The sequence below is a fragment of the Phyllobates terribilis genome, unplaced genomic scaffold, assembly GCF_046119375.1.
Source record: "Phyllobates terribilis strain yellow unplaced genomic scaffold, ASM4611937v1 Scaffold_5205__1_contigs__length_53463, whole genome shotgun sequence".
In the NCBI taxonomy this organism is placed as follows: Eukaryota; Metazoa; Chordata; class Amphibia; order Anura; family Dendrobatidae; genus Phyllobates; species Phyllobates terribilis.
This window is the reverse complement of record NW_027367953.1, coordinates 19484-29103: the sequence shown is the minus strand read 5'-3', so window position 1 is coordinate 29103 and position 9620 is coordinate 19484.

The window sequence follows — 9620 nt, the reverse complement described above, 5'->3', positions numbered from 1 at the left end:
TGAAGAAATCACTCAAGGTTAAAGAGGAGGAATGGGAGAGAAATGGTTGCTCTATTATGACCGATGCTTGGAGTGATAGGAATAGGAGAAGCATTATGAATTTATGCGTGATTGTAGAATTGGCACTATCTTTCTAAGTTCCGAAGAGGCCTCACTAGATGCACATACGGGTAAATACATATTTGACTACGTGGATGGTTGCATTGGAGGCTAGTGTATGTTCAATTCAATGCAAGATTGAAGAACAAGAACAAGAACAAGAAAGAGAAAGGTGGGAAAGTTGATGTGCTTATAGCAAATGAGGCTACGTATGCACGTCATGGTTGGTTGAAGGAGTAGGTGATGATGAAGATGACGAGATCATGCCTTCGGTATGCACACCGGATTTGGTGAGTGAAGCATCAATGGGACTAAGAAAGAGTTCCCGTTTGGAGGAAGCAAGAGAAGTTGATGAAGATGATTTTGTGTCCGACGGAACACATGAAGATGAAGATGAGTTTGAGCTTGATGATCCAGACATGGAGCGAGAAGTTGATGTTCGAGTTGAATCTTGCGTTTCAAACTGTAGGATTTTTGCTTATTGTGGTCTTGTAGATCTTCTTTCTGCAGAATACTATAAAGTCTATGAATTTTGGATGATTAATTAGCAAATTATATGCTTACATTAAAATTGCATTGTTAAATTATAAATTATTATGAAAATTATGAATCAATATATTTCTATTTAATTTTTCATATAAGGAAATTATATTAAAATATAAAAAATAAGTGTTATAATGTTGATCCTCCTAGGTCCCATCTAGACGATAGGAGTCGTGTATAGTTTAGGAGTCGTGTTTATTCTAGGAATTTATTAAAGTGGCGTAATTGATGTATTTTCTAACTCATTGTACAAAATATTTGATTACAATAAGAAAGAGTCTTTTATAGGTATTGGAGTTATGATATAGGCAAAAGCTTTTTCCTCTATGCTTAAGCAAGATTTCGATGAATCTATTATTAATATATAACTAAAAGTTTGAATCTCCGGAAAACTAACCAACATATTAGTTAAGTGGATAACTAAATGAATAACAAGTAAGATAAAATTTGGTTATTTCTGGATTGTGCTAATTGACCTCTATTGGAATTGGATTGGAATATATCTGAGATTAAAATAACGGGTGTTGTTCTCGCACTAAGGATATATGCATCATTGTGAACGTCTATATATGTTATACGCAAACGTCTATTTATATTATTCCACAAAGAAATTAAAAATTTACCACCTTAAAAGAAGTAGAAGCATAGCAAATAATAATCTATTGAATAAAAGAATGCAAACTTAACAACAAGTAAAGGATTAGCAAAAGGTCAAGGTTATTACCTGAGCAGCTGAATCGAGCTCTTAAATTTAACTATCTGAATTAACAGAAGGGCAAAATGTGAAGGAAATAGTTTGACTTTTAGGTAATAAATGAGATACTAACTTAACTTTATAGTATATTAGATTAGTTTAGATTTCTAGTTTTGACTAATTCTATGTAGTTCTAGTATGTAGTGTTAGTAGAAAGAATTGGAGAAACTCTTTTCTAAGGTTTGAAGTTGAGATCATTTGAAGGTTTATGCTTCTTACTTGTCTAATTATGAATTACTTTCTATTTTCTTAGTAAAGTAGTGGAGGTACCCGATTTATGTTTATGTGAGTTTATCATTGTTGAGTTTTATGCAGAAATTGTATTCTTTTCATCTTGTGTTGAATTGTTGATTGAATTACTGGTTGAATTCTAGATTGATCACCAATGCTTACATTAGTATTTTATACGGATAAGTTAGATTATTGGCGGTCGTCGTAATCTATTCCTTTGAAGCAAGCATACTACCTGATTCAGGTTGAATTAGGACTTTGAATGTAGAGATTTAAACTATAGGATATGCAACAATTGCTATTTATGTATCCTTATGCACTTCACACTATTGCCTCCTTTATTCTAAATCATAGACTGTAGTCGCAGTTAACTAATTAGGATAGGATTAGTAAATCCCGGTCGAGATTGCTAGTTAATTTACTATAGGAGTAGGAACAATTAGCATGTAACTTTACTATACGATTTACTAGGACCATCCGCATAACTCAATATTGAAGCGTACCTTTACTAAGATATGCTCTCTTATTAATTACATCCGTTATTTTAGTTGCTAGCTTTGTTCGTTTCCTTTTTTCCCTTTGTTCGTGTGTTTCCCTTTGTTCTCGCACTAAGGATATATGTCTCATTGTGAACGTCTATATATGTTATACGCAAACGTCTATTTATATTGTTGCACAATGAAATTAAAAATTTACCACCTTAAAAGAAGTAGAAGCATAGCAAATAATAATCTATTGAATAAAAGAATGCAAACTTAACAGCAAGTAAAGGATTAGCAAAAGGTCAAGGTTATTACCTAAGCAGCTAAATCTGGCTCTTGAATTAACTATCTGAATTAACCATCGAGCAACCATTTTATAAGTATTTATAGATTGAATTATCCATTGGGTGAGGAAATCATTAAGTTTTGTAACTCAAGATTAAATGCAGGAGGAAGTCGTTAAGTTCTGTAACGCCCGAAAAAATGCGAGAGGAAGTCGAAGGATTGTAACGGTGGAATGAATGATTGCATGTGTGTATGTGTCTCACTAAATATTGGTATAAGAGCTAATTCACATGAGAAGAATGACTATTTAGCTAAATTAGATTTGTGGGAGGGTATAATTGATAAAAACAAGTGTTAAATGAGAGGGTATAACCGGTAAAACATGTGCAAATTTGAGTTAATAAAAGGGCATAAGTGGAGGAAATAGTTTGACTTTTAGGTAATAAATGAACTACTAAATTAACTTTATAGTATATTAGATTAGTTTAGATTTCTAGTTTTGACTAATTCTATGTAGTTCTAGTATGTAGTGTTAGTAGAAAGAATTGGAGAAACTCTTTTCTAAGGTTTGAAGTGGAGATCATTTGCAGGTTTATGCTTCTTACTTGTCTAATTATGAATTACTTCCTATTTTCTTAGTAAAGTAGTGGAGGTACTCGTTTTATGTTTATGTGAGTTTATCATTATTGAGTTTTATGCAGATATTGTGTTCTTTTCATCATGTGTTGAATTGTTGATTGAATTATTGGTTGAATTCAAGATTGCTCACCATGGATTAGATTAGTATTTCATACGGACAAGTTAGATTATTGGTGATCGTCGTAATCTATTCCTTTGAAGCAAGCATACTACCTGATTCAGGTTGAATTAGGACTTTGAATGTAGAGAATTAAACTATAGGATATACGGCAATTTCTATTTATGTATCCTGATGCTCTTCACACTAATGCCTCCTTTATTCGTCGCAATTAACTAATTAGGATAGGATTAGTAAATCCCGGTCGGGATTGATAGATAATTTACTATAGGAGTAGGAACAATTAGCATGTAACTTTACTATACGATTTACTAGGACCATCCGCATAACTCAATATCGAAGCGTACATTTACTAAGATATGCTCTCTTATTAATTACATCCGTTATTTTAGTTGCTAGCTTTGTTCGTTTCCTTTTTCCCTTTGTTCGTGTGTTTCCCTTTGTTCTCGCACTAAGAATATATGCATCAGTGTGAATGTCCATATATATTATACGCAAACGTCTATTTATATTGTTGCACAATGAAATTGAAAATTTACCACCTTAAAAGCAGTAGAAGCATAGCAAATAATAATCTATTGAATAAAAGAATTCAAACTTAACAACAAGTAAAGGATTAGCTAAAGGTCAGGGTTATTACCTGAGCAGCTGAATCGAGCCCTTGAATTAACTATCTGAATTAACCATAAAGCAACCATTTTATAAGTATTTATAGATTGAATTAGTCATTGTGTGAGGAAGTAATTAAGTTTTGTAACTCAAGATTTAATGCGGGAGGAAGTCGTTAAGTTCTGTAACGCCAGAATAAATGCGAGAGGAATTCGAAGGATTGTAACGACGGAATGAATGATTGCATGTGTTTATGTGTCTCAATAAATAATTGTACAAGAGGTAATTCACATGAGAAGAACGACTAGTAGGCTAAATTAGATTTGTGGGAGGGTATAATTGATAAAAACAAGTGTTAAATGAGAGGGTATAATCGGTAAAACATGTTCTAGTTTGTAGTGTTAGTAGAAAGAATTGGAGAAACTCTTTTCTAAGGTTTGAAGTGGAGATCGTTTGCAGGTTTATACTTCTTACTTGTCTAATTGTGAATTACTTCCTATTTTCTTGGTAAAGTAGTGGAGGTACCCGGTTTATGTTTATGTGAGTTTATCGTTGTTGAGTTTTATGCACAAAATGGGTTCTTTAATCTTGTGTTGAATTGTTGATTGAATTATTGGTTGAATTCTAGATTGATCACCAAGTATTAGATTAGTATTTCATACGGATAAGTTAGATTATTGGCGGTCGTCGTAATCTATTCCTTTGAAGCAAGCACACTACCTGATTCAAGTTGAATTAGGACGTTGAATGTAGAGAATTAAACTATAGGATATACGCCAATTGCTATTTATGTATCCTGATACTCTTCACACTATTTCCTCCTTTATTCTAAATCATAGACTGTCGTCGCGGTTAACTAATTAGGATAGGATCAGTAAATCTCGGTCGGGATTGCTAGTTAATTTACTATAGGAGTAGGAACAATTAGCATGTAACTTTACTATACGATTTACTAGGACCATCCGCATAACTCAATATCGAAGCGTACCTTTACTAAGATATGCTCTCTTATTAATTACATCCTTTATTTTAGTTGCTAGCTTTGTTCGTTTCCTTTTTTCCGTTTGTTCGTGTGTTTTCCTTTGTTCTCTCACTAAGGATATATGCATCATTGGGAACGTCTATATATGTTAGACGCAAAAGTCTATTTATATTGTTGCACAATGAAATTGAAAATTTACCACCTTAAAAGCAGTAGAAGCATAGAAAATAATAATCTATTGAATAAAAGAATGCAAACTTAACAGCAAGTAAGGGATTAGCAAAAGGTCAAGGTTATTACCTGAGCAGCTGAATCGAGCTCTTGAATTAACTATCTGAATTAACTATCGAACAACCATTTTATAAGTATTTATAGATTGAATTAGCCATTGGGTGAGGAAGTCATTAAGTTTTGTAACTCAAGATTAAATGCGGGAGGAAGTCGTTAAGTTCTGTAACGCCAGAATAAATGCGAGAGGAAGTCAAAGGATTGTAACGACGGAAAGAATGATTGCATGTGTGTATGTGTCTCACTAAATATTGGTATAAGAGGTAATTCACATGAGAAGAACGACTATTTGGCTAAATTAGATTTGTGGGAGGGTATAATTGACAAAACAAGTGTTAAATGAGAGGGTATAATCGGTAAAACATGTGCAAATTTGAGTTAATAGAAGGGCATAAGTGGAGGAAATAGTTTGACTTTTAGGCGTTAATTGAACTACTAACTTAACTTTATAGTATATTAGATTAGTTTAGATTTCTAGTTTTGACTAATTCTATTTAGTTCTAGTATGTAGTGTTAGTAGAAAGAATTGGATAAACTCTTTTCTAAGGTTTGAAGTGGAGATCATTTGCAGGTTTATGCTTCTTACTTGTCTAATTGTGAATTACTTCCTATTTTCTTAGTAAAGTAGTGCAGGTACCCGGTTTATGTTTATGTGAGTTTATCGTTGTTGAGTTTTATGCTGAAATTGTGTTCTTTTCCTCTTGTGTTGAATTGTTGATTAAATTATTGGTTGAATTCTAGATTGATCACCAAGTATTAGATTAGTATTTCATACGGATAAGTTAGATTATTGGCGGTCGTCGTAATCTATTCCTTTGAAGCAAGCATACTACCTGATTCAGGTTGAATTAGGACTTTGAATGTAGAGAATTAAACTATAGGATATACGCCAATTGCTATTTATGTATCCTGATACTCTTCACACTATTGCCTCCTTTATTCTAAATCATAGACTGTCGTCGCGGTTAACTAATTAGGATAGAATTAGTAAATCTCGGTCGGGATTGCTAGTTAATTTACTATAGGAGTAGGAACAATTAGCATGTAACTTTACTATACGATTTACTAGGTCCATCCGCATAACTCAATATCGAAGTGTACCTTTACTAAAATATGCTCCCTTATTAATTACATCCATTATTTTAGTTGCTAGCTTTGTTCCTTTCCTTTTTTCCCCTTGTTCATATGTTAAGGTAAATAATTTTTTATTATAATGAGGTATTTATTTTTCTTATCAAAGTTTTATTTTCTTAAGGATGATTTTTATAATGCTACAACAGTTTTTCTAACATGTATCCTAAGGGCATAGGTTAAGGTCTACATATAGAAAGATTTTGTTGATTTTAATACTAGGATAAATCAGATTTTGTTGTGATAGATTAATTATTTCTTTTCTAGGGTTTTAGTTTCTAATATAAGGTTATTTATCATGTGCCCTTAGGGCATACATTAGAAACTGATGTTAAAAAGACAATATTAATATGTGATGCTTTCAATGTGCTTTTGCGGCAAATTTTGACAAAATTACAGATCTATGTCAGGTATTGATATGATTCACTTTTGATGATCCCGGAGCATTGCCCATCCATGAACAACTCCTTTCTGAGTGTTCATTGCCTAAATCATCAAACACGGATCATTCCCTCATCATTTGATTTAATTATCTTCAATGAGATTTGCGCCGGATTTTAGCAAAACCACGGATTTGTAATTATCCGTAGAAAATATACGTAAAATTTAGAGATCACTTTTATTAATGTTCCTGGTCCTAACATGATCAATTATTCTCATTTGTATCTTTTTTCATCGGGTAATGATTATCAATTTAGATTTTAGATAATTTTACAAAACTATACTTTGATATTATCATTTAAACTGAATAAATAAAATATAAATATTTCAAATTATGTATCAATATTTACGAGAGAGTCTATACTGAAAAGCGATATTATAATAAATTTATAATAAAAAACTAGATAAATGGATGGTTGAGATTAGAAAATGAATGTTTTAATCTCCTCTTCCCACCTCCAAAAATCCTGCTAGTACATTGGCACTACGTTTCTTCGTCCATGCTCCGTTCAGCACAATCTGGTCATCCCTCCGATTCGTCCATGCTCCGTTCAGCACATTTCTCGCCGTTGTCAGCATCCTTTTTGTTATTTCCTTGTCCCTCTTTCTCGGCCTCAAGATAACCAGTAGAATTAATAGAAACAAATTATTAGGTGTAATTCCAATTTCATTTTTTTTGATCGAAATTGTTAATACATAAGTGTCCCCTCTTTTGCTCTTTTGTATATAGGTTTCAATTTTGAATTTGTTAGTTCTAATTTTACCGAGTGAGTGGGCAATTTGGTTTGTAGTTTAATTTAATAATTCCCAAAAGATTAAGTTGTAATAAAGTTTTATTGGCCCGATATACATGTCGGATATCTTTAACGCTCCCTCTCAAGTGTAACTGGGTTGTATCCATGTAAGGTAAGATCAGATACCATGATAAAGTTTTTAAGTATCAGAATTCCATTCTAAAACCAATTGATAGTATGAGAAGTAATTCACTAGTTATATAATAGATTTGTTATGTCTCAATTTCCGATGTGGGATAACTCTAACCAGTTATTTTCCCTCTAAATTAGTAGCTTATTGGATAATTTTTGTGTCGTCGGAGTTCAACATTGAGAAATTGCAATAGTGGAGACGGAGAAGAAAAAATTAGATAGGTGCAAGAGAAGCAAGTTCTAATTTGGAAGAAGATGTAAATTCCTAAGACTTGCTTACTTGTATTACGACATATGATTGTGCATCTAAGGATTTTAGTTTCCGTTCGTAATTTTTATTTCTATGTTTATATTGTTATTCATGAGTAAGCATGTATGATATTTTAAATATATCACTGGTGATTACATTATAAATGTTCATTAATATTTGTATTTTGTTCATTTCTTAGAAGTTCGTGCTCATTGTTTTATCCATGGTTATAATTTGTTTTTTTAACAAGCAAATCAAAGACCTATACATCTGAGATGCCTAAATCATCTGAGAAGATGATTGAGAAGGAATCCTACACCGAGGGGGATGCATGCTGAAGTGACAGAAACTCATTCCTCCTAAGATCAAAGTTGTTCACTTCCCTTGACGAGGCTAGTCGAGTTGCTAACACAATTGAGCTGATGTTGACTTGGTTAGAAGCCACAAATTCAGCGGCTTTGTTGCCGTCTCTCTTGCAATGTCTAATTTCCACCCTGTTGAATCTTGCAAGAAGTTCACGAATCTCCTCGATTATAAACATGATTTCCCAAGGAACCCTGGAGGCCCCTTTTAACCCGTGAATGACAGTCAAGTTATCACCTTTTAACACAATCTCCTTATATCCCAAACCATGGGCTGCACCGCAGCCAGAGTAGCCAAAGCTTGAGTCTGGAGTACAGATTTATTACTTAAATATGTTTTATCAACTGCTTGAACGCTACCCGTGTGGTCCCTTGCTACAAAAGAGATCACACATTGCCCATTAGATTTTACCGATCCATCGAAATTCATTTTCATCATATTTGTGGGAGGCTTAATCCATAATGTCTTTCCCGTATTCCTCCTGGGTTGGCTACAGGTTCTCCCATGATCACCCCTTAACTTCCACATATTATATTGGTTGAGCGCAGTAGTTATAATATTATTCACCTTAATGTGATTATCAGATTGGTTGTTTTTAAATACGACACTATTCCTTGTTTGCCGGATATTCCACCATATAAAGAAAGCAATATTACACTCATGGTTCTGCCTGCAAAAATCATCGATGTTATAAAATCTCCTTGGTTTGTCAACTTGATATTAGTGTTTTTATTCATGATATTAGTATTTTATTCTTGATTAAAGACTTCATGTTTGATGATCTATTCATGGTTATGCCACATTAGTGGTGATTATAATATAAAATTTCATGGATACTAGTGTTTTGTTTACAATTAATGAGTCTAGGTTCATTGTTTTATTCATGGTTATGATCCAACATTAGTTATTTCATATTGTGTGTGTTCATATGGTGTTTGTTCACCTTATAGGTTCATGATTACACAACTTTTTGGATATACAAATCTTTCTTTGTTTTAATGAAGGAGGTAGTCAGAATACTTTAGACATCTTTATGGCCTTTTATCACCCCTAAACCCAAAAATACAAATAAAGCTAACACAAGAGAGAAAGGAAAAAAACAGTGCATGCGGAAGTTGACATACCAAAGAAGAAAGCCAACACTATAATGTCGGGGGTGTTGGGATGAATTGAAGATTAAGAACTTGCCAGGAACATATATACACGCAATGAGAAATTTGGTTCATGTGAAAAAGGAGTGGTAATTAGAAAGTATGGGTTTGAAAATTTATGAAGAAATTAAGCGTATATTTTGTGTTTTGGGCTAGTCTTAAATTTTTGTTAGTTTGAGAACAGTTTGAGTACAAAATTACATGGACATGCTTTTATTTTCAATTACAATGTTGAATTATCTTACTGTTTAGAAATGATCATTAAAATTCAAATAAAGTGTCAAGCTACTACTATATTATATACTTATATCAACAAACAAAGTTGGAA